Source organism: Falco peregrinus, chromosome Z (assembly GCF_023634155.1).
Source record: "Falco peregrinus isolate bFalPer1 chromosome Z, bFalPer1.pri, whole genome shotgun sequence".
In the NCBI taxonomy this organism is placed as follows: domain Eukaryota; kingdom Metazoa; phylum Chordata; class Aves; order Falconiformes; family Falconidae; genus Falco; species Falco peregrinus.
The window spans coordinates 28189185-28215125 of NC_073739.1; the positions used below are offsets into that span (position 1 = coordinate 28189185).

The 25941-nt window shown below is 39.4% G+C and overlaps 1 long non-coding RNA gene across 3 annotated transcripts in view; it reads left to right on the top strand.

The window, feature by feature from the left end:
• Positions 1-13236: 13236 nt before the first annotated feature.
• The window catches only part of LOC129782802 (uncharacterized), a 55487-nt gene continuing 42782 nt past the window's right edge, over positions 13237-25941 (top strand). For all 3 annotated transcript variants that reach the window (XR_008744930.1, XR_008744928.1, XR_008744929.1), the window contains exon 1: positions 13237-13398. This is a non-coding gene — a long non-coding RNA (uncharacterized LOC129782802). The remainder of the gene's footprint in view (positions 13399-25941) is intronic.

Genomic DNA, 25941 nt, shown 5'->3' on the forward strand with positions numbered 1-25941 from the left:
GTGATTTCTCTAAGCATCATTCTTGTTTATCCATGAAACCAAGAATTCTTTCACTCTCTTTTTTCAGAAAAGAGAACAAGAAATTACTGGAAGGTAGGAGAGGGTGGACTGTCAATGCAGCATATACAAAGATACAAAACCTGTCTGCACACGGTATGTTCTAGTGCTGTTGGAGCAAGTGAATGAAGAACAGCACTACCATGGTTCCATCATTTTCCTGCCAGGCTAGGCTAAGGAGGAAGCATGCAGATACAATATATTGGTATTTTTGTTTTCAGCTCTACGTTAGGTCCTCATCTCTGAATATGGTATTTAGTGTTTCTATTGAATTCTGAACTAACTTAAGCAATTTCATATGTAGCACAGCACTCAAACATTTACTAGCTCAAAGTGCCATTTATTACCAATTTTTCCTCTTAAGTTCACATGTATTTCATCTGTGATTATGCAAATTTAGTAGCTAAATCACTGCCTTGCAGACAGTTTTGCCAAAACTTAATGAGAAATAGAAAGTCATTCTGCTATATCTAAGACACTGCTGTCTTCCCTTATTCACCACTCTCTCCTGCCCGGTACAGTTTACTTTGGCTTTATGCTAAGGTGTGGGGTGTGGTCCTAACATGATCACCACTGAAACCAAGGAATCACGAGGAACTAAACAGCAATACAGACTGGTATATATTTATTTTATTGTTGCTAAGCCAGAGGGTGTTATATGTATGCTGTGTGAACTTGCAGTTTAATACAAGGTTATTTCCTTGATGAAAGGTGGGCATATTCCTATTCTTTTTGTCAGGGTTTTGCTGCTGTTGATCTTTTAAAACTTATTTCATATACATTAACAGAATGTCTGTTGAGATAAAGAATTCACAGTTGCCAGTCTCACAGAAGCTCAGAGAAGCATTTGTTTAGCTTTATCTTTTCTTCTGGGAATGTCTTTTCATCCATTTAGTGTCAGGCCATCAACAAAAAGGGAATTCAAGTAGACTAAAATGTTAACTGACAGATGATTTTTTTCACTTCAAGGAAGGTTTTAATATACCAATTGATTATTTCACTCAGAGCAAAATAGACAGAGACACTCTTTGCTGTAGTAAACAAAAAAAATTACTTGTATAATTGAAAAAGTTAAAATTATGAGATGTAAATAGGAAAATAGATGAGAAAGTTTGTGTTTAGAAGTCAGCAGATGAAGAAAAATTTGCCTGAGCCTCTTTTGCAAGCTTCACATTTGATTCTCTGCAAGTGAAGTTAGCTTTAGTACACAAGCCATGGAGTCCAAATTTTTACCATATTGTGAAATCTGACAGAACGGAGTGATGCAGGGCAAGGTTTGTCTGACTTCCTTTGGCATAAAACATGACAGTAGCACCTACTTCCATGACAACAGTGTTTGGCAATACCTTCTCAAAACTGGGCCTTAACCTCATCTCCTGCAGGCTTTCTGCTTTCAGTACTGCATACTGGCACCATGAGCCATGGTCTCATGGCTTTTTATGGTCAGGATTCCTCACTAACCCATCTACCGCCTTACCTGCCTCAGCCTTATTCTGAACTGAACTGTGATGTAGTAGCGAGTGGTAGGTTTTAAACCATCCTCTGAGGCAAGTAGCAGTTGTAGTGTTTGACACTACAGGTTTTCACAAGCACTAGGAGTCATTTTACTCTGTTGCTCTTGTGTAGTATCTGTGTGCCCTAAAGCTTATGTCTGTTTTGAGTTGCTGGTTACTTTAGGGTGATCTGAGGTGGGACATACCCAGAGGTTTTCCTGTTAGTCTACATGGCCTTCGTTGTTAGCCCTCTCACTGCTGGGAAGCTATAGCAGTGGACTTACTGCAGACACCCTGACTTACCTTTCCTTTCTGCCTCCTGGCTCTGTATTACCCTGGGGCTCTTTGTGCGTTTCCATTGAGGCACCCTAGCTCCTGAATTAAAAAAACGCATCTTTTTCCCTAAGGGTGACTGGGGGCATAGCACCAAAGTCATAGTTGCTGTATAGGAATTTTATAGTGGAAAAAATTTCACCTCGTGGTCTTCACTGGGCAGGAGTCAACAGCTCAAGCCTCCGTAACTGCCTTGGATGATTTCTGCTGTTTTATGTACATTCATACCTCCTGTCCTGCCTACGGCATAGGTCAGATAAACAGGCTTTATTATACTTACCACTTTTATCATCCAACACTATCAACAACTAATGTGAAGTAGATTGCATAAAAAGAAAAAGGATCCCTGATATTGTAATGATATCTGCCCTGGTGAGGAACAACTGAGGAATGGCCATCAGTTTAGCATTTCTCAAATTTATCCTCATATCAGTCATATCAATTGACGGCTATGGTTCCTAAATGTATGTTAAAAATAAGAACTGGGAAAGACAGCAGTGTGTATTTTTCTGAATCTTATGGCAGCTTTACATTGAACAACTTGATTTCATTCAATAATTTTATTGTAAAATGTTTATTAATGTACATGTTAATGTTTCTGAAGCAGAGAGTCCTTCATATTTCATAAAAATAATAGATAAATATATTTGATTGTTAAGTTTTCAGCTTTGGGGACAGTTTTCTCCCACAGCTCTGAGCTACTCTCCAGGTACAAGATCTACTGAACCTTTCAAACCTTGGCTGGTTTACACAATCTGATGTGTAAAAAAGACTGTACAATTCTTTTGTTAAACAATATAAGCAACCTGTGCTTGAGGTCAGCACCTTTTACCTAATTGACTGCAATTTGAAGAAAAGCAGGTGTGCATTCAGTAACTTTTTTAGTGTTTGATCCAGCAAAGTGCTGAGCACTCTTTACAGTGACTTTCCTGGGAGAGGTATGTCCAGGATTCAGATGGGGATCTAGATTAGCATATTTCAGGATATAACTCTGAAATTGCACATTATTTATTTTTAAGAGCACTGTTACTTTGTGTAGGGTAAAGCACAATTGTTCTAAATGTAGATAAAACAAAGAGCGTTTACAGAAAGCTTCATTCCTGCACAGTACTATTGCTACTGAGCATATGTAATACAATTTCTGTGGTTTAAAGTATTGATATGTATTCTGTCAGGATTGTCATGTTTGACACTGTTAATATTATTTCAAGTACAGCTATGGGGATTGTTTCTTATTTGTATAAGTGTAAAATAAAGAAATTTTTTTTGTTTTTTTCTGCTATATTCTGTTCCATATTCCTTTGTAACACAGTTATGATAATATTTTTCAATTGTGCGCTAGTTGTAAGGCTATGTGGAAGAGGAGTGTCTGCCTCTTTAAGGTGTCCGGTCAAGGACTTTCTCAACACAAAAGGGGGATATTAAAAAAAGGAGGAAGCCATAAACAAGAACACAAAGAAAGACACAAACCTGACGGACAAATTGTACGGGAGGCCGCGGTAAGAACCAAAACTGATTGGTCGCACTAAATGTGGAGTGCAGGTGTGTTTATTCAAATGGGGTACTAAGGAAAAGGGGGAAGCAATAAAGTATACAGAGACACAAGCCTGACAGGCAAATAATAATGGAGGCAAAGACAGGAAGCCAACCTTGTTAGTCACAGTAATTGAACAGCTATCAAGCAACTGCAGGCCAAGGGGACTTTGAACTGATGAGGATGCACACCTGAGGGTCCAGGATGGTGACGGGGACTGGGTGGGAATGTGCAAACTGACAGGCAATGTGCAGGGGAGGAAGAACAGAGGAACAGACAGAAAAGGGGCTGGTCGTGTGTAAGTTGTGGCAGGTCAGTATGCTTGTCTGGCTGAGCCCTGCGCCCCATGGCCGCAGTCTCTCCTAACTCCCCATTAAATCTTTTCTCAGCCACCTCTCTGCTTCACCTTTCTGTCCCGTGCGTGTGGCGCTGCGAGGCCTCCGTGCCAGCGGCGGGCCTGGCGCCGGGGCAGTGGGTGCCGGCTGCTGGGCTCAGCCCGGGCCGTGGGCAGCCCTGGCCCTGGCGGGTGCTGGAACAGGCCGGGGCGCCCAGTCACCCGCTGCGAGCACCTGCAACGGGGCTGGGGGGGGGTACAAGTGACAGGACAAGTTGCCCACGGGAGGTTTGGGTCGGATGAGGAAATACTGCCTTGCTGAAGGGTTGTCAAGCCCCGGACCAGGCTGCCCAGGGAAGGGGCCGCGTCACCACACCTGGAGGTTTTAAGAGCGCACGTGTGGCACTTCGGGACGCTGAGGGGTGGCCTTGGCAGGTTGGCAGCTGGACTTGGTCTTCAAGGTCTTCTGCAGCCTGAAGGGCTCCGTGATCCGGTGCCCGTGGCTGGAGCCGGCGGGGGCTTCAACCCGCGGCCGTGGGGCAGGAGCGGCGCGTGTCCCCGCGCCGGCTGCTGGGGGTCCCCGGCGCGAGCGAGGCAGGCGAGGGGCTCGGGCCGGTGCCCGGGGCAGGACGGCGGGTCCCAGCCCGTTGGGGGGGGCGGGGCGTGTGTGCGCGTCTGTGCGTGAGCCCCTGCAGGCTGGGGCTGGGCCGGGGGCGCTGCCCTCCGTGCGGGGGGGGTGTGGGGGGGTGCCCTGTGTGTGCACCCCCGGGGGGTGGGGGTGGGGGTGTGCGTGTGCACCCCTGGAGTGTGGGTGCGTATGCGTGCCCCCAGTGTGCGTGTGTGCCCCCGGGGTGTGGGTGTGTATGTGTGCCCCCAGTGTGCGTGTGCCCCCAGTGTGTGTGTGCCCCCGGGGGGTGTGTGCCCCCGGGGTGTGTGTGCCCGGTGTGTCACCGCGACGTCACTCGGCGCCACTCCTGGCTGCCCTGCCAGCGGGGTGACGCCACCCGCGTCCCTCGGCCTGGGCAGGAGCCGCCCCGGACGGGATCGGGAGCTGCTTGTAATGCCCGTTTGATACAATATTGCAAAACTTACCCAGTGAGGGCCAGCATTAGTTTCTGTAGACACTTCAGAATTAAAAAAAAAAAAAAAAAAAAAAAAAAAGAAATATTAGATCATACATAATAATGCAAAAAACATACACTATGCTTTAATGCCTATTAATCAGTATCATATTTCAATCAACAACAGCGTTCTAAACCTTTACCAGCCATACTGCAAAAGCAAATACACAACTCCACCCTGATGATAGAAACTATAAAAAATTACCAACTTTTCCCCTAATGAATTTGATGTTTTTATTCGATAGTTGTACATTCAGTCTTCACACACTGTTGAAACCTGTGTATTTGGAAATGCTGTGGCAGTCCATACTTTGCTGAGCTGTGTTCTTTTTTCATGGCAATGCACAAGAGACCATGTTTTGCTGAATCCTACTTATACCTATGTAGTATCAATTAGATTATTTTAAATTGCCATCCATTTTTATTGGGAAAGCACTGTCTTTTGATTACTTACTACAGCATATAAGAATATCATTGATAATCAGTAACTGTGCCATGAAAAATTCTTGCACTGTAATGAAGATCTGCTTACAGCAGCAATATTCAGCTGTGCTTTCTCCTGCAGCCTTTACAAGCAGCCTTGTGAGCCCACCTTTATGTATTCTATTATTTATGCCTTCTTACCTTCTGTTTGATTTTTATGCCCCAAAATAAGTACATGTATAAATCAAGGAGATAATTTCACCATTTCTTATTGCAAAACTTTAAAGATATTTGATATGATTCGAGTGCTGCTTCTAAGCATTAAGAAACCTGATCAACAATATGAAAGACTGCTTCTCAAAGGAGTACTGCCAGAGGTAGTGTAATTTAGTTGTCCCTTTATGGCACTCAGGTGATAACAGGGCCAGCCAAACTGCACAGGTAGCTAGTCAGCACGGTAGTGAGGCTGTGGTCTCAAAGAAAAATACTTCTTTTTCTGTAGACTAAAAGGTATTCCAAGGGAAGTGCAGTGAGAAAGATGGAATGAGAATGGTCCACCCTAAAGGAGACATTATTGCCTGAATCTCAATGCTCTTCCATTGTTTTAGAGCACAGGAAACATCTCCCATTAAAAGGCTGATTACAGGTCAGCCTTAGTGTCCTCACGGTCATTTCATGTTCTCTAGATGGTTGTATACATATACTCTGGGTATTCTCACCTTTTTCCACTCATTTTACATTGCCATAATTTGAGTGGAAATAGTGGAGCTGATTCTGTTCAGCACAGAGTGTCTTTAAAATAAAATGGGATTTAGTCTTTTGAAAGAAAGAGAAAAAACAGGTCTATAGACATGTCAGATATTACCTGCACATCAAGAACTCAGAATAAAACCACAGCCTTCACTTTGTTGCTATTAAAATTACAGTCTAGAATTAGATGGGATTTTTTGTCCCCTTTCTTCTCTATGGACTAGGGTGTCCTGCGGTGCACCAAGGAGCAGCCTCTGTTGAAAAGCCAGGGGGCATCTCATGACTTCTCCGTTATGACAGGCAGTGTGAAGACTGCCTTTCTATCCCAGAGTGGAAAATGCAGACACTGGTCCAAAATACAACTTCTATAAAGCTCAGGCAAATATTACAAACCAAAACATTTCCAGGCAAGAATGGCAAGCTGCTGTGCTAGGACTCAAAATATCAAAACTACATGTATGGATATTTCTAAATATAATGTAAACATTTTTCAGTCTCTCTGCTCTTTATTTGCTCAATAGAAAAATAAATATCAAAATAGTATATTTTGTCTAAGTGATAGCATTTTGGATTGTGTATCTGAGGATGAATGCAGATTTTTATGTTTCATAAAAGAATCCTTCCAGTTCTTCCAGAACAGCTTACGTGGGACCGTTGTATTTCTCATCAGGACAAGACCATTTTGTAGGTCTTTATTATTAATTTATTATTAATAATCTTCTGTTACTCAGCTCTGAGTGTTACTATCATGTCAGTGTGTGGATAACTACAGGGAACAATTGTGAGCCTTACTGAAGTAAAGTTCAACTCCTGTCTTTAAACATAGTCCCCTTCTAATGGACACTGAAAGGCATTCCTGGAAATCCTCCCGCCTTAAGAAAGCTTATTAACACACTGGGATGCAATCCAGGAGTTAAACCACAGACCAAAGTAAAGCTGGGAAAGTAATTCATCCCAGCATCAGAATGGGCATGGAGAGTCAGCCAAAGCCCTCACTGTCTGAAAATTTGCTCTATATACAGAAGGAATCCTTCCAAATAGTCACCATTATCCTGAACGTGTATCTGTAACATTCTTTAAGGACATATATGCTTTTTCTAGTGGTTTTCTTGTCTCAAGTTAAGTAATCATTTGATCTCTGAAATCCTGGCAAAGGGAATTCAGTCTCACAAAGTGTTTTGCTAATACAGAAGGGCTGTCTCCCCGGATGGTAGCTGGTAGGCAGATGTAAGTTCTCTGTTTACTGGTGCATACCTTTCAAACAGTACCTTAACAAAAAAAAAAACCCCAACAACAACAACAAAAAAAACCCAAACACCTTGATGAGCTAGCTGTGCTGTCCAGATAGTGTTTCTAAGAGTTCTGCTTCCCTATTACCTCATGAACATTACTCTCAGTAGCTGTTCCTTTCAGAGACTGACAGATGCTATTTAATGCAACTAATCTGCTAGGTTTTACTATCAAGTTTCTCAGACCCACCTTGATGACTCAGAAGCATCAGAATGTTCTGGAGCATTCAAATCCTTGTCTCATCCATTGCTTCATGGCACTAATGATAAACAGCTTCAGGTTCAGTAAGTTCAAGAACAGTGCTGAGCAGCCAGTTCTCACATTGTTTTCCTATATAATCCTCTGACTGCAGGAAAGCAAAATGAAGGTTAATGATGCTATGACACAGGAAGATACCAAGAAAAAAAACAGTAATAAAATAACAGCAGATGCTTTCAAATGCCCCTCTCCTGAATGCTCAACTGCATGGCATTCACCATTTCCTCTCCAGAGTTGTCCATTTGCTCTCCAACCTCTCTGTTCTTAACTCCTGCTGAACCATTGGCAAGTTTAAGCACACTCCTAAATCTATGTATTGAGACAGACTATTAGAAGCCTGAGGAAGTGTTATGCAGGACTACACCAGTTTGGAAGAAGAATAGCTATTGCAGTATGGTACTCCATGTGGATGAATTGCTTTTTTTATGAGAAGGTTGGAGTAGCCTAAGCAGTGCATCATGGTAATGCTCTCTGGTCTGCTTTCACAGTGCATAGAAGAGTGCTGAGTGATACACAAACAGCATTCAGTGCTGTAGTAGGTCTAAGTCTGTTCATCAGAGAAGCCACCCTTATGAGTAGTACAACATGTAAAGCCTGATTGTACACAAAGTTACGTCCTCAAGTAACCTTAGCTACTCCCATGCCAGCTGCATCACTGCTTTTCCACCTTCCACCTTTCCACTTCCAGGGTCTTCCAGACTCCTGTCACTGTCCTCTTCCAATAATCTCACATCCCTCCCATTACAGCATGGGACAGAGGACCTATCTTGCAAAGGTGGGAGAAGCTCACAAGCCAGGCAAGTAAAGGTGCCTGTGATGCCAGTTTGCAGCTATGCAACTAATATGCCCATGCTCACAAACCCGCGTCCCATTCAGGGAGTGGACTGTTGCTGCTGAGGGAGTGCAGAGTGCTACTTGTCTTTGCTGCAGCAGCAGTGTTCACTCTCTTTGTAAGTACTTTATTTCCCAAATGTTTTAGGAATTTTAGATGTCTAAGACAGCTACTTTTCTAGTGAATGTGGCTGAATTTGATCAAGGCATTAGTACAGAATCCCAGAAGCTTGGAAGGGGCCTCTTGAGATCATTCAGTCCAAATCCTGCTGCTCAAGCTGGGTCAGCTAGATCAGCTTGTTCAGGACCATGTTGGGTTTTGAAAGCCTCCAAAGATGGAGAGTCCTCAACCACTCTGGTCAGCCTGGTCCTGTATTTGACCACCCTCACAGTAAAAAAAGCATTTTCTTGTCTTCAAATGGATTTTCCAGCTTTTAATTTGTGCTCATTGCCTCTTGTCCTGTCAGTGTGCACTACCGAGAAGAGTCTGGCTCCCTTTTCTTCATTCCCAGCCATCAGGTATTTATACACATTGATGAGACCTCCCTGAGCCTTCTTCAGACTGAACAGTCCCAGCTGTTTCAGCTTTTCTTCATACGAAAGATGCTTTTGTCCCTTAATCTCCTCCATGAGCCTGTGCTGGACTCACTGGCTAAGTTATTAAGATGAACTGACAGGCAAGTGATGGCATCATATAAGCCTTACTGCCTTAGCAAACCAGGCTGAAGTGAGCTGTAGGTAAAGACAGAGCTATGTGGCTGTAGATAGGACAGAAAAATACCTAAAGAAAATTTATTTTCTCAATAGAAGTAAGTACTAGTTCCTAGTCTCTACTACTACTGCTAGTATTTGAAACCCCTTACTGGAGTATCAGTTATGACACAAAGGCAAGTAAGTAGAAATCCAGTGCATATTCTTTCCCTTTAATTTTAGTAGCTTCTTATCTGGTGTGTATGACAAAGTTTGGAAAGATGATGCACAATTCCTGATAGGGAGAGTAACTTGCTTTCCAAGTATGAGAGTTGTTTTGCAGTCCAGGAGAATTTTGTTCCTAGTTTCTTGTGCTTCACTAGACCAGATTATATTTGTATAGACTTAGCATGGCTTCCAGCTTTAGGTTATTATGATGAAGCAAGTGATTCTAAGTACACTTGTGTATTGGTTACTTTCATATTTTGGAAATGTGTCAATTCATGGAAAATCTATTAAAAACATATGACTTTGTTTTGATCTTTGTTTTCAGAGCTAAATAGACCAATAAGTCTGGCAGCCAGCTTGCAGGCAAAGACTTATGTCCAAAAAAGATGATGATTTGGATTTTCTCCAATTTTCTGTTGCAAGCAGTTATATGAAAAAGAGAACTTTGTGGTTTGATAACCAGTAGCGCTCTAAAGAAAGAAAGATTTTTCATCTCTGTGTCCTGTTTATTTGTGGGGTTATATGAATAGCACATAGCAATAGAAAATTAGTTTGTAATTATTTGGCATAGAAATAGCTTGTATAAACTATTTTTTATAACTAGTTATTTTTTATAACTACTATACAGCCAAGTGTTGATAAATTTCAGTTTCAGATATTTGCTGCCATAGTGGAAGACAACAGAAAGACAGAAAAGCAGTAGCAAAAATGAATGCCCTTCTATTTTTTATAGTACACATCTAAATGGCATCTTGGTCACTAAGCAGAGGATCTAATCTGCTATAGCAATACTTCTAGTTAGTGAAAATTTATAATGGAAAGTTTGAAGATGGTGCTCTGACTTCATTGTATGGGGTATTTTGCTAAGAAAACACTGTACTGTTTTAATGAAGGTGTTTGGTTTTGGTTTTTCTGTTTGCTTGCTTCTTTGATAAATGTTACAGAACTTAGAAGGTCTATATCCTATATATAACCACAACCATTAAGAGGAATATTAGTGGAAACCTGGTAAACTGGGAAAAAAAACCAGTGTGCAGCCAATCTTTTGTCACAGGGCAATCACTCCATCCTCGCAAGGTCCTCAGTTCCACCTTGCTAGGCAGGAGAGCGTATCAATGTGAAAATTATGTAACATGGGGCAAGAAGTCAGTAACTGTGAGCAATCTACCATTAGTTACCATACAGACACAGTTTCCTACTTGAAGGTCGAAATTCTGGAAAGGAAGGTTAAACGTGCAGACAGTGTGAAAGAAACAGTAAAAGATCTATGGCAAATGATTCAGTTGTTATATCAGTCTTTGGACTTCACAGGAGGTGACAGTACCTTCTGGCAGGACACAGTATGCAGGACTGTGGCTCTGAAAAAAACTCTGGTTTGCAGTAGCACTGTTCTGCTTAGCTGTAGAAGAGAAGCATACAGGTGTTAATTTAAGCCAATTCTTCTTGAGTTGCCTTGACAAAAGTAGTAAATATTTCACAGGGTGGGATAGATAATACATGCAGATAGATATTTACTTGATTTATGAAGTATAGAAATATTGCTGACCATCCAAATCAGTTAAATGCATTTGAAGCAATAAAGCTGATCAGTAAAAATTTTAACCAAACTTCACATTGGCAGAAGGCAAAATTTGTTACTTTTGAATGCAGAATGCATTGTAAATCAGGAAAGAGCCATAATGTATGTGACTTCAGACTGAGCTCATGTGATACATCAGAACTGTGGATTATTCCCTCACTTGTTACTGATCTCACTGTTGCAGTGGTTGATGATGCAGCTGGCAAAGAACTCTCCTGAATGCTTCTCTTTTCCTTCTCTTATGATGGAGACAAAATCTAAAGTGAAAAAGAGGCCAGATAGAAAGTAGATGTATTATATTATGCAGACAACAGAGCAAAAAACCTCATTGGGTAGGTGTGATTACTTTAGACTATCCGCCTATGTATGTCGCCGGCTTACTTTCTGATAATGCTGTAGGCAGGATTGCTGTCCCCTGATTTTCTTATGCTCAGGTAATATGGAAGATGCTTACACTTCTGTTGCTTGATGACTGAGGTAAGTCCTCAGGGTCACCTGAGTCACGGTCTTGACTTATCCTACAGCATATAAAATATGCGCAGAGAAGTGGTTGAGATTTTAGATGTTTGCAAGTTTCTTGTGTTGGTGAAACCAGTTTTTCCTTAGAAAACCAGTAGCTGTCAGTGTATCATCTCACACACAAAACATCCAAACATTTAGTGTGGATATTTGAGAAACATACTTTGTTTTCTAATTTGATTTGGGCCAACAGTGTATTTGCAGCTTCTCTCTTGTGGTGTGTAGGATAAATTGAAATATTTCCTTCCAGCAGAAATGTATCATCTGGAGACAGTGAAATTAGAACATGTTGTGGCCACTGCATTGCAGTCAGCCTGGAGTGTGGATGGGAAGCAGATGCAGCAAGAGCAAAGTGACCAAGATGTGATGTTTGGCAGATGTCACGAGTAGCTACTATTTGTGTATATATATATATATATATATATATATATATAATCAAACAATAGAGGTTTTGCTGCCTTAGGAAAGGCATTCTGAAATAAAGACTGAAAACAATGGCAAAAATAAGTACGTAAAAGGAAACTTTGTCCAGGAGAAGCAGTCAGTAATAATGAGTTAATGAAAAAATTATGAGGACTGTAAAGGCAACAAGAGGTAGAGGCAGTGTGTGCTTAGAAAGCTGATGTCAATAGTGTGACCCTGCTGCTGATGCTGTGTAAGTCAGAGTGCAGTCAGTTGTGCAAATGTCCCCTTCCAGCAGCTAGGACAGCCCTGCTGCAAGAACATCCTCATAGGTGTGAGGCAAGGGACAGGGTTGCAGCTGCTGGTGGTCAATTTTGATCTGAGGAGATTTGGGGCTGGTGGAGGGGAGTGACAGAGGAGTGGCTTTTTAAAGTGCTTCTAGCATATACTGTCTGTGTGAGTATGTTTTACAGTAGCAGCAAAATAAAGCCATTAGTGTTATTTACGGTACTGAAGCTGTTTGAAAGTTAAGTTATTTAAATGAGGTTCATCAATGCAGAAGCTTTATAAACATCTCTGGTTTTACCTTCAGTTTACTGGTCCTTGAAGATTACGCTAGTTACAACTCACAATGTTACACCTGTCTATTGAAATGAAAAAGCAAGACAAAACACTTTTTTCTGAGCTTTAGCTAGCATTGACAAAGCACAATGGTGATTCTATTCATGTATTAGATATATATATATAACCATGTATTGTCAGTCATTCTTTCTTTTTTTTTTAAACAAAACCTACCTTTTAGTCTTAAGTAACAGCTAGGATTAAAAACTGAGTGAGCTCTGGAGCAGGACCTCTGTGTCACTGGTGATTGTTATCAGGCTCTCCTCTTACCTTAAAAGCTTTCCTGCAGCAAGCCAGGAATGAGGAGTTAGAGGCAGCTCATAGCTAGATTGTTTTCTGATGCTGTATGTGCTAAACAGCAAAAAAGCAAACGAATGTTCATTTTTTTTATCTACCAGTATGAAAACCCAGCAGGATGCAGAAATAATCAAGAGGAGATACTATATATATATATATATATAGTATATATAGATATACAGCAAAAGTGCTGGGAAGTAAAGGTAGAAAAAAGGGTTTGAAAGAAGTCAGTGGCCAGAACTGAAGCCAGACAGATTCTAGCATGAAAGAAGTAATATGATTTTAGCAGGGAGGGTGGTTAAGTAGTCTGGCGTATACACTAGGGATGGATAAGTGTGGTAGCTGGGAAGACCAGGACCTCTCTGGAAGAAATACTCCTCTGAATCTAGTAGGGAGATATGAATAACTAAAGGAGGATCTAAAGGCCTGAAACAAGGAGTTTGCTTTTACTTTTTTCTTTTTACTTTTCAGAACTAGTCCAAAACTTCCTTATTTTAAAGAGCTAAGAAGTTTCTGGCTGGAGTGCTGTATGGACGTGTGGGCCGATTAAGGGATGCCTTATATAGCTTTAGTCCAGGGAAGAAGAAGCTTTGAAGTTGGAGTGAATGCTGGGAGCTTCCTCTTTGCAAGAGAACCAGGTAAGCATTCTGTGCTGCACCCACACTGGCTGGCACAGGCAGGACCTGTGTGAGAGCACCTGCAAACTGTGTCCAAGAGGAACAGCAGTCCAGTCAGCATTGCCCAGCAGTTCCCTGGTGATGGAAAGATGCTCCTGCAAGAGGCTAAAAGTGTGCAGCCGAGGAAGCTGGCAGCTGCCTCACCAAGGAAGTAGGCTCTAAAGGAAATGCAGGTTTGCTTTAGGATCATGGAACTGTGTGTTACCTGGAAATACCTGTTAGCCCCTTTACCTAACCTGAGTTATTTTTTGTCTTGTATTAAGACAATGGATGTATTTTTATTGGGAGAGGAAAATCAGCTTGTTCAGCACCAGTAATTTTTGTTCATTTACCAATGATTCTGGACAAAGAAGTAAGCAAAATTGAAACTTAAGAAAGAAAAATTCCTTTAAATTTGAGCACCATTTTCTTTGCCTCTGTAAAGTTCTAGCAAAAAGCTTAGGTAAGACAGTGATGGCTTTCTTGTGGTCTTTTCTGGGATATGGTTTTTAAATAATGAAGCATTATTGACCTCAGTATAGAAATAATTCAGAAAACCAGTAACCAAAAACCACTTCTAGTCTTGCGTGCTCTGTGAGACAGTTCACTGCCTATGGCACAAAGTTTCATACAGACTTGAAGTACAAGGGATGAAGCTGAAACTGTTTTACATTACTGCAGTACTACCAAAAGCTTTGAGGTGGAAAGGAGTTAAATGAATTTTTCTCTTGAGGACAGTTTGGATGTCTGTAGCAGTCTGACAGGAAATAAATGTGACAGAAAATCAGTCTTCCTTCTCTGGGTATTTTTTTAACAAATCTGAGATATTATGAAATACTGAGACTGGTAGGTGCAGTGACAAATATCTTTTGCCTGATGGCGATGGCATTTTTGGCTATAAGCACTGGGGAAAAGAAAAAAGAAAGAAAAAATAAAAAGAACCGAGTCAGTGGGCTAGAGATTTGAAAATACCTCCAAAGGGAGGAACATTTCCAAGCAATGATCCTTAGAGCATATTTCAGTTCACATTAACCTGCTTTAGATGCGAAGGTTACATCTCCCATTTATCAGCCAGGCCACTTACCAATGCTGTACAAAGCGCGCCAAGTTATATTGTGGTGACCGTTTGACCAGCTCTCTATTCTTCTGGTCTGTCTTTCACTCCTATAGAAAAAAAATGGCCTGTTTCAGTGCTCAAAGTAATCTTATGATCAGATCATGAGTGTGAGGAGAAAGCAAACCAAGGTTAGTGCTCATGACTGGAACATATGATAGACATAATTTTGATTTACCATCTCTAAGAACGTCCCTTTTACACAATAACTCAGATTTCTCGATAGACGGTATAAAAAAAGAATCGTGCAGTATCTATAGAAACAGGAAATTTTATGAAAAAATTAAGTCTTGACAATGGTTGGGGCTTCCCAAAAACATTTTTTTGCCTTCCTTTGCCTATGTAGTTCCCATTTAATTGTTCTCATATTTCTAGTCTCCTGGGGACATTTTCACTGCTGGCTGAATTTCCTGAACCTTCATTCAGCTGAGAAATGTGATGGCAAAATGTCAAGCCAATACATAAATTACTTTCAAAATCTTGTTTATGGGCAAAGAGGAAACATGCTTTACATATAAATCCAAGAAATTATTATTGGTATCACTGAAAGCCGGACAATGTAATTCAAGAATCATTATTAGTCTAGATCTAATTATTACAGAAAAAGAATAGTAATACAGTTAGAATACAGGGGGGAAAAGTCTTAGCAATAATACAATGTAATTGTAATATACACAGTTTCTGGGTTTTGGTTTGGGGTTTTTTTGGTTGTTGTTTGTCGTTTTTTTCCCCTGGTGCTATGCTTATCTTTCCTCTGCTCCATTTGGTCCTGATGTCAGTGGAGTCACTCTCATGGTTCATTGTGAGTTGTGGGAAGTTGTCAACATCCAGTGTCTTTTGCCAGGAGGAATCTCTCTCTCTCACTCTGGGATCCAGTTGGGGTCATTTTTATGTTCAGTATCATATCTTTACATCTTGCTTTTTCTTCATTAGTCTGCAGCTCCATGTTATGCCCAAATTTACTATATACATACTTTAGATACATTTGTGTATGTTGCACACCACTTCTTTGTTACTTAAAATCAGCTTTTATTTCCAGCTACAAGTCTGCATTTTTTAACTGACTGCTGGCGAGTTGTTTAGTGCTGTGGGGTCTCTAGGGCCAAGCCTGTGCCTCATCTTTCAAGCCACTGTCCTATAGCCCACCCTATGCCTCCACTTTACAAAGCTTCTGGTATTCTACCAGACCTCTGCTTCTCTACTTGAAGTGTCAAAATAGTATCCCATGCTACATAGGATGACTGCTTGTTACTATCAATACAAAAAAACGTTGCTGTGCCATACAAAGAAAAATAATAGAATAAATTAGCCATAAACAGCTTGTCAGTTAGAAGAATTGCTGTCACAGCTAAACTAGGCAAAACAAAGCTGCAGGCAGGTCAAGAAAACTCAGTCAGAGTAAGCCTGTGACAAGCCTCAGTCCTGAGGTGCTGCAGACTCAGCACGAAATGTGTGGCTTGTTACTAGCAGTGTTAATCCAGTTTTTACTGGGCTACATGGTTACACACAGGACTGGGAGTGAGCATGGCCATAAGCTTAAGAGCAGACTATGGTATCCCACCTTTAAAGTACCGCTGACATAACATTTGTGGAGTGGTTTCTTTTCCTCCTTTTTTCCCCAGAATTTTCATCCTAGAACTGGAAAAACAAGTCATCTGAATGCCTTTCAAAGCTGTATTTGTTGAATTTAACATGGGGTGTGTAGGGGAAGGAAGTATAGCATTTTAATGGAAAATTTCCAATAAATCTAGATTAGAAAAAACTTCTAGACCAAAGATGTTATGGTGTTAATGATTATGTTTTATGTGTAATACAACATTTCTCATGTTTTATTAATCTTTGCTTAAGAAAGCACAGAAGAAATGCTGTTGGCTTTGTAGAACACTTATAATCATGAAATATGCCAGTTTTGATTGAACTGCTTTAAGATGACTATTGAAGCTAAAAAGAAGGCTGAAGATAATGGGGTAAAAGAGAGAAAACCAAAACACAAATTAGCAGATGTAGCATTTCTTTATTAGGGATATCACAACACAACTGCTAGGACCACATACTAGTTTTTAAAGCTGTTTCCACACACAAAAAAGGCTTGAGCTTCATTTTAGAGTGCTTAGGAAGCATACTTATTCAATGTGTTCTTAATTTGCATATGTATACATAAAAGTAAAAAGTTGTTTTGCTGTTGAGGTTTTTTTCAACCATGTGTGATATATGAAGAAGAAATGGGTAGGGAATTATTTTAATTTTCAGTGGCCAGGTTCTTGCCCTTTCATTTAAAAAAAATTGCCCAAAGTCCTTAAGCAATGGACTGTCCTCTTGAGTTTACCTGGATATAAACTAGGTTTACAAAAGAGCATGGGATATTACTTGAGCATTATTATTGCGCAGAAGTTACTGGAAGCTCGGGACTAATGTTTTAAAGCATCTGGTTACTACTTTGGATGTTTGGAGTAACTTGCACTGCCAGGCAGGACACTACTTGCATGGGTATCTGACCTGGTCTGTGATGCAGTTCCAGATGTATGTTCCTGATAATGCTTCAGCCAGAGAGGTAAATCAGAGGTGCAGATGACTATCTCCAAAAGAAAAGCCCTAGCAACCTGGGACAGCAGAAGCTCTGTAAGTTGTTTCAAGTCTAGTTAGCATATTATCACTATGAAATTTATCATGTTGCCTGATAAATGACAGAACATCTCTTCAAAAGTAATATTTAATGCTGAAAAGTCAACAAAATCTTCAACGGTCCCTTGACTTTCCCAGAGTAGGCAAGGATTAGCTGGTCAATGATTTAAAATTTTCAGGCTCCTTATATTCAAATGATGTAAGCCTACACAAAAGATTTCTTCAGTGAAAGACCAATATGTTAAGCCATCCATTTAGATAACAAATGTATGTGAAATAAAGATGATGGCAGGCTCATCTCTTTTTTAATTGTATAAAGTAAGAAATTAATGTAACCTTTTTGACATTCTCCAAATGTCTGGTTCAGTCCCTGTTTTTTGGGTACCTCATGCTTTTAAAACAAATTCTCTCATAGTTATTGGAGTTAAACAGTTAGCAGAAAAAAACCAGCAAAGTTATTCATCATTTGCTGAGAATGACAGAAATGCCCATAATGTAAAACATGTTTATCTTCATTCACGTGTAAAGTTGCAGTCACTTTTACATTAATTCCGAGGGCTCTGTCTTTTCTTTTCATTCTTCTTTTCTTTCAAGTGTTATCATTTCACATGTATACTTGCCTAGAACAGTGAATGGTCGTGTTTATTTTCCCTAGAAAAATATGTCAATCATAGCAAGATTTCCATGAGGTTTAGACCTTAACAAAGTCTGTTCTGCTTCACTCTTACAGTATAAAGTGAAAGCTTGTGCTAAACTAGTATTAAGAAAACTTTTGACATTCAGGCAGACTTGTGGTAGTTGTATACTCCAGACATTCAAGGTAAAATGTTCTTGAAAGAACCAGTCACAGAATTTTAGTATTCAAGTTTCAAAGGCTCTCTTTTCAGAATTTGCTACGTGAGGCATTTCCAAATAAAAATACAGATTTTTCAAAATCACTTGTACTGAACATCCTAGAACAGAGGCAACCATAATCTTCAGCTGTTTAGAAAAGTTATCACCATTTAAAAATATATATATTTGACATTATATGTTTTTTAATGAGAATGAATAATGACAGTTGATATTTTTTCCAGATAGCTTTGTGAGTTCTTGCATCTTGAGAGTTCTGTGGGAAACATGGGGAGTTGTGGTCTCACTCCAGTGATGTGCTGAGCATTGAGATCTTACAACAGCTTCTACTGTGGGTAAAAGCTTTCAGCACCAAGAGAATTAAATTTGTAAGGTAGAAAATATTCAGAGAGATTGAACTGCAGTAATACATAGGTAACAAATATGAGAGAGACTCAAGGAATTACTTCATTGGAGATTGCAGCCCACTTTCTGAGTGCACTGAGTGTATGGTGTTGAGCCTAAACCTATTTTATTCCATTAGATTAGATCCATTGCTATCGTACTATCTTCTGCTTCTTAGCAGAATTCATAATTTAGTTTCAAGACATGCTAACAGAACTCAACATATTTTTATTTTCTGCAGACTCCTGTTTATCTCAAAATATGGGCAAAACAATTTTCATATGATCATGTCCTCAGATGCTGCTTCACAGAAGAAAGCTGATGAAAGTTTTGGTTCAAAGTTTTAGAAGATAACTAAAAGGAACTCAGAAAATTCTGTATACTCATTTATTTCTATCTATGAAATCAGATGAAATTAACATCTGCTAAGTAGGATCCCCTTACTGACAGGTACTTTCAGCACCAAAAGAATTAAATTTGTAAGGCAGAAAATCTTCTACCCTTTTTTACCCTGTGAAAATACAGAGATATATGTGAAGACATACAAGTATATTTTGTACTGCTTGTGTGCAAAAAATAAACAAACTTCTTTATAAAGGTAGTTGTTCTTTGGGTATTCAAAGGATGGTGGCATTATTCTTAACAATGATAGGGAAAAGAAACAAGAACATTGTCACAGTGTAGGATCTAGAATGCAGCACCAAATCCTTTAGTTCTTCAGCAGTCAAACTCCGTGTAGCTGAAGGGAAACCTTTTTCAGTGAGAATGTGACACGACTGTAGGCAAAATCTTGAGCACCTATGTACTTTGCAATTTATGTACTGAAATACCTAAAAATGACATAGTTCATCCTGAGAGCATGATCCAAAGCATGAAAACAAGCTGCCTACCTCTGTATCATGCCAAGAGTGCCTAAGATGCACCTGAGGGGCAAACTACTCAGTTACTATTGTAGTAACTGAGTAAGTACCTTGTAGTAACTGAAGTTGCTACACTGAATGAGGGTTTCTTTAAGACCTCATTTGCCCTAGACTTTACCCCTCTTCTTTTCCAGTGTTTGGCTGTCTTTCTCTGACCCAAGTCCGACTGTCTGCAGACAAAAATTGGCCAAGCAAATTTATTTAAGCTATCATTAACTTGTTTTCCCAGTGTGTGCTGAGCTGCAGAACAAAAGATCTCCAGAGCTGTCTAAGCGGTATATACTCTATTTGTCAGGCAGTATGGATCTCTACCCAGTAGGAGGAAAGATGCAATTTTTTGGGTTTTGGTTGGAAAGTGTTTAGATTTTTAGCTTTAGACAATTAAATTGTCCTCTCCATCTTCTGGGAGGGTTGCAACAGAGAGCTTATCAATGGAGATATGTATCAGCTTGCTGATAGAGAAGTGCTTGTGGTAGCAATATTTAGAGTAAAATATCTTCAGGAAGTTGAATTTAACACTCTTACTTCTGTTGTGGTAGTTCAGCTACCCTACTTCAGGATTGTAAACATACCTTCTGGCCATGTATGCATATTTTAGGTAAAATCTATGTACTTTTTAATGTATATGCTTTTTTCCCCAGATTTTAGGACAGATTTTAGTACAAGCTGTGTAAAAAACCTAATCCACTAACATATTTCTATGTTTCAAATCCAACAGAAAGGGAGCTCCTTACTGAAGTGCTTTTTTTTTGAAATTTTTTGAAATTTTGAAATAAAGCCTGGTTTTAAGGAACTGTAAAGTATCAACTACTCCAGTGTGCTTCTCATTTGTCCCAGGATTTAAAGAACAAAGTGACAAAGAAGTACTTAACTGAATACCAACAAAAGGAGTGTGGGGGATGTGTTTATATGTGTTATTAAAAGTATTATTGTAAAACCTCACTTCATACATGAGTAAGTAAGGGAAGATGGCAGGGAGTAAGATGTACATGTTTGATTGTTTTTCAAGAAACTATGCAAACCCACAAGCAAAAGACAAAAATATAGTTTTAATATGTTACATATATTTTTAGCAGTCATCACTGAGGAAATTGTAACTTCTCCTGTTATTCTAAAGATCATAAAGAAAACAAAAAGCTGTTTAATAGGTCTCTCATCTAAAACAATATTCTGTTTGTAGTTCCACAAATATTGTCCTTGAAAAGCAGATAACATTGTTATCATTATTTTTGTAACTTGTTATATCACTAAGTTAATTGGCCTGCATATACTTTTTTCCCAAAAAAACCCGATTCAGCTTTTCAATACCACTTTTCTCTAAATGTGTTTTGTCAGTTTTTCTGTAAAATATGCATGGAACGTTTATGCAAATTTTCAGAAGACAATAACTTTCAAATATATGGCATCTTTAGTTTGCTTGATAAAAGAGACAAACTGCAAAGTTGGATTTGTCTGTCTGTGTGTTCCCTGATCCATGGAGTGCCCCCTCAGCAACATTGGAGTAGTCTCTGAGCTCAGGTGTGCTGAGCTGAAATGGCCTTGGGAGGCCTGTCAGCCACTGAACTGTTACAAGAAAAGAAATCCTGTGATCTGTGGTCACTCTGCAGAAAACCACTTGGGAACCACTGTGGAAAACTTAGCACCTGATTTTTTTTCCTGATATCAGCCAAACATAATAGAGAGCTACAAGCCGAGGTAGCTGCATGCAGAGACCTAGTCAAATTCTAGCAAAATCCTTGATTTGTCTATGCACAATATGAATTACTTTGGACATGGATGCACTTAACAGGGACAGTGCTTGGTGCTGGTAACCTGAGAGGGCTAATATCTTCTGAAAAGTGCCTGGATGAGGCAGGAGTAAACACTGATGTCATTAAATACCCTCAGGTTAACATGCTGTTTGGCAGATGAGTGTGTAATAGGTTTATACACCACAGGCATTCATGTAGCTTTTAAACTAACCATGTTTTCTAGTAAAAATCATAGGAATGCATCATGACTTGGTGCTTCTTATTGCTTGAGTGAAAATATTTATTCTTAAAAATATTTTTCTCCTGACTGGAAATTTGGCGAAAATAATATATAGAAAAAAAAAAAGAAAAAAAAAAAAAGATGACAGTTAGTCCCATGTGGGATTTATTTTGTGCCTGTTGTTCTGGCCAGTATGATGCAAGATTCTAGTGATAAGATATTGTCATAGCCCCCGTTGTACCACCACACCCTTTTCCTTTCCCCTGCCGGTAACATAAAGAAGAGGAAGTTAAAGCAATGCTGAGCTGAGTAGCTACAGGCAGTGAACTAGGCTTTACTGCAAGAGCATCATGTGCCTCTTGCATCCTGGCCACTTCAGTGTGATGGATTGACATGGAGAGTAGTAGTACAGTTGTATTTGGGAAGACTTCTTCCCAGAGTATCCTGTGCACCAGCTTGCAAAGATGAAGGAAGGTGATGGTGAATATTGGTAAAGAAACTGTCTCATTTTTATTCTTTACTAACCATTTTCTGACATAGGAATGGATCAAAGCAGAATATGATTCCTTTATAATTTTCAGGGTGTTTTGCATGCTGCAGCCTAGTAAATATTGTAAAATGAGATCAGAGAAATCTTTCGGAAAGAGTATACAAATCACAGTAATGAAAATTATTGAATGAGCATTTAATTCAGGGTCACTCATTCAGAACTAGTGACAGCTCACCAGGGAGCACTCAATAACCCTTCACATCTGTTGCTCACCTGCAGGTTGTCCAGTTGTTCTGGCAACTTAATTCCATATTGATCACATTTTTCAGGCCTCCGTTCATATTGTTCCACATTGTGTGTTGCAAGGCACCATAAGGAATGAATTTGTTCTGCTTGGAGTCTGTCGGTAGCATCCCAGAAAAACAGCTGTGATTAGCCAAATCAAAGTCTTTCAAATACAGCAGTCGTAGCCCAGCTGAAGTGCTGCAGCTGATTCACCCTATTAAAATACTGTCTTCATTTTAATCAGTGGCTAGAAAAGATGATTTTATTTAGTGCACACAGTGCATATAATGAACTGCCTTTTGCAGCCTGACTCTTTGGAAGGTGACAAATGGGGGGTGGGCTGGGAATTTGTCTGTGGGGATATTTATTTATTTATTTATTTTGCTTGCTTGCTTGTTCTTTGCTTCTGTACTCCGGTTCAAATTGTAATAAAACTGCTGATTCTTCTCATCCCAGCTTAATACTGAATGACCCTCAGATATACTTATTTTACAGAAATACTGCTCTTGTGCTTAGTAGATCACAGCTCCGGAAGGAGCAGAACACAAAATAGCTACTCAATATTTCACAGCAGCAGTTGTGGCAGAGAGATTAAGCTCCCTGTCTGGCACCTTGGACTCACTGACCTGCTTACCAGCAGAAATGCAGTTTTGGAAGTAATCTGATCTCACAGCTTTGCAGTAAACTAGTCCAAAACTACTAGTCTCTGCCAGGGCAGACCAGTTCCTTTAAAGTATCTTGCAGTTGGTGTTAAGAGTTGTCATTACAGCTGGTTGACACTGACAGCTTAAAGGGGTAAAGTTTTGGCTTTGAGAGAGATTTTTAAAATGAAGATGAGATCCAATTTAGCAAAATAGGAAAAGTTATGACAGGAAACAAAGTTTTTCCTTCAGAAGTTATGTCTACTTTTCATTAGATGTTAGAAAACATTCTTGGTCATACTAAGATAAAGTGAAAACAAGTTGTCTCTTCTCCTCTCTTCATCACTCTCCATCACACACACTTTCTACCTACTCCCAATCTTTCTTTTCTCCCTCCTTCTCTTCCTCTATCTTTCCCTCTTTTCTCTCTTGCACACTGCCCCTTTCACTATTTCTCACTCCCTTTTTCTCCCACACACCCTTTTGTCCCTGACCCTATCTCCATCATGCTCTGTCTCCCACCCCACCTCCAGCCCTGCTTCCCTTTTTCTCTCCCTTCCTGCCTCAGAAACAGATTTTCTCTGGATGCTGTTCTCCCACCAGTTCCAAATTCTTGATCATAGGGATCTATATCTCTCCTTCCCTCCACCCAGCAACCTCACAATAAGGAACATTATTTTTGTAAAATCCATCCTGTCTCTCAGCATCTGAAAAACTTGATGTATGGATTTTGTTCAGGAAATTGTAAGCATAGTAAACATACAGACTTAGACATGTTAAGACAAGCAAAACAAAAATACTGGGATATTGAGAAGCAATGCATTGCAGTTTTTAGAAGTGTGATGCTCTGGTCTTTGATTTTCTACTTTACTATTCATTATTCTTTTACTTGCCTACAACAAGTTCATATTTGCAGACCGTATGCTGCTTTGCAGCTGACTGTCTCAGCTGAGACTGGACTATATGAATAGCAGCTAATTTGCACATTCAGTCCTTGACATCTGATGATTTGGTTTCTGCTTTGTGAATTTTAGTCAATAAAGGATGTAGAAAACCTTGGATCTCCTTGCTGTGTCCCTCAGCTCATGACATTGATTAAATCTTATTTGATAAGAAACTTCTAAATATATACATCTGAGATTTAAAAACAAAATCCGAATACTTACTTATAATACCTGTAAAAGTCTCTTTTATTTTAAAAATGACATTTGCATTTTGTTGTGTCTTCAGATCAATGTTGTCAATGCAATCTACTTTAAATAGCTCACGCAAAAGTAATGAAATATAAAATTCACCTAAGTAAGTTGCTTTTTTACCTTTAGTTTAGGGTGAATGGTATTTACAAAGTAAACAGTTTGGACTTTGCCTGCCTCTTTGTTAGAACAAATTAATTTCTTTCTGTGGGATAATTGCAAACAAGACTTTATTTAAATGATAGTGTGAGCTCTAAGAAACAAAGAAAAACTCCAGATTATTTAAAAAATGAGTTCTTTGTCTTGCTATTATTGTTATCCAGACAATACCATGAATTGAAAAACTATATTCTGCCAATATATGTAGAGAATTATTTTCTCATCTACAATCTTTTTGTTTAATGATGATCTATTTAAAAAAGCTGTAGCTGATTTTGTTTAATTAGATATGTAGGTGATGTCATATAAAGGCAGTCTATGATTAGGTATATTATTTTTTTTTCATTACTTTTTAAATAAAAATCTTGTGCTTCTTTCCCTTACAAATCTCTCTCCCTTCTCTTTCTTTTCTTTTTCTTCCTTTCTTTCTCTGTCTCTGTCTTTCTTTCCTTCTTTCTTTCTTCCTTTCTTTCTCTCCTTTTCTCCTTCTCTCCTTCCCTATTTTAGCCTTTACATGTTTGGTTTTTTCTTTAAATAAGTCTTTGTGGCAACGAGTTATGGTTTAGAGGGCAAAATAACAGTGTTCAGGATCTATCTTTTTCTTTCTTTACCAGCGTATCTAGAAAAGAAGAAACCAGTCTTCAGCCCGATTTTACTCACTGGCTACAACAACAGAGAAGTAATAGCAACATAAATTAATAAAGTCTCGAATTTCTAGCAGATGATGATGTAATAAAAGTTCAGGTGTGTCTGAAACGTAAAGATATCATTATTCTCCTTGTTTATGACTACTTTAACTTTGCAAATGATCATGTTGCTTACTCAGCTGAGTACTCAGCTTAGGTTGACTGGAAGAGTGCCAGCTAATCCTCGAGTCTGCTCCTGCTGATGATCTGATTTCAGCTATTTTGCACTGATTTGACTTGGGATCATTTAACTTCTGCTGCGGAGCTGTAACGAACATTGGGATCTAAGGAGCAAGCTGATGTTATTAAAGGGAACAAGCTATTTGGGAAGAAGAGGGATCCTGTATCTAACTGCTAGGAAATGACCATCAGTCAAAGCATTAGCCAAGTTGCTGTCAGTGTGCTGATAGCAGAAGTGGAAAGGACTTAACAGCTGCCTTAAGAAACACTGATCTCAGCAAAAATTGTTGACATCATCCAACTCACCACTGGAAATAATAAAACAGGTAGCAAGCATGCCTAGGTGTATCAGAATGGACACCTCAATAACTGGTGTATATTATTCCATATTGCATTGCTATAATCTAGAACAGTGTGTAACCAGGATGTTATTGGGCACTTCACGTATGTAACCAGGAACAAAGCAGCTATGTCACACGTCTAAATGCTTTAAATGGTCCCTGTTTGTTCACAGGCTCCTACTATGACTTGTCTGAAGACTGGTATATGCAGCTCCGGAGACTTTAAAAATCTTTGGCTGGGGGAAATGTGTATTTCTTGACTAAGACTGAATATGGTTGATTATAATGTCAGAAGAAATGCAGTTTCTAAAAGGCCAAATGAAGATAAAAAAATATAGCAGGGGCTACATCACACAACAACAGAATGAGGTATTAGCAATATTTAATGGAGGCTTTTCCCCTTCCTTCAGAATTACTATGAATTTTGTGTGTGCATAAGCCAAAACAGATGGAGGGAGAAAGGACCTTTCTTCAGATGAATGGCAGCATTGTAGACTGTGTATGTGAGAAACAAAATATGTTCACCCTCATGGTACTGAAAACTTATTGATACTCTAAAGTCTCCAAAGCCTTTTAACACATCTGCAGCAAAACAGAAAGAGGTCATCATCACCTTGACCTCACCTTGTATCACAAAAAGAATGAAACAAAGGTTCAAAAACCTTTATGAATTGCATAAAATCCTTG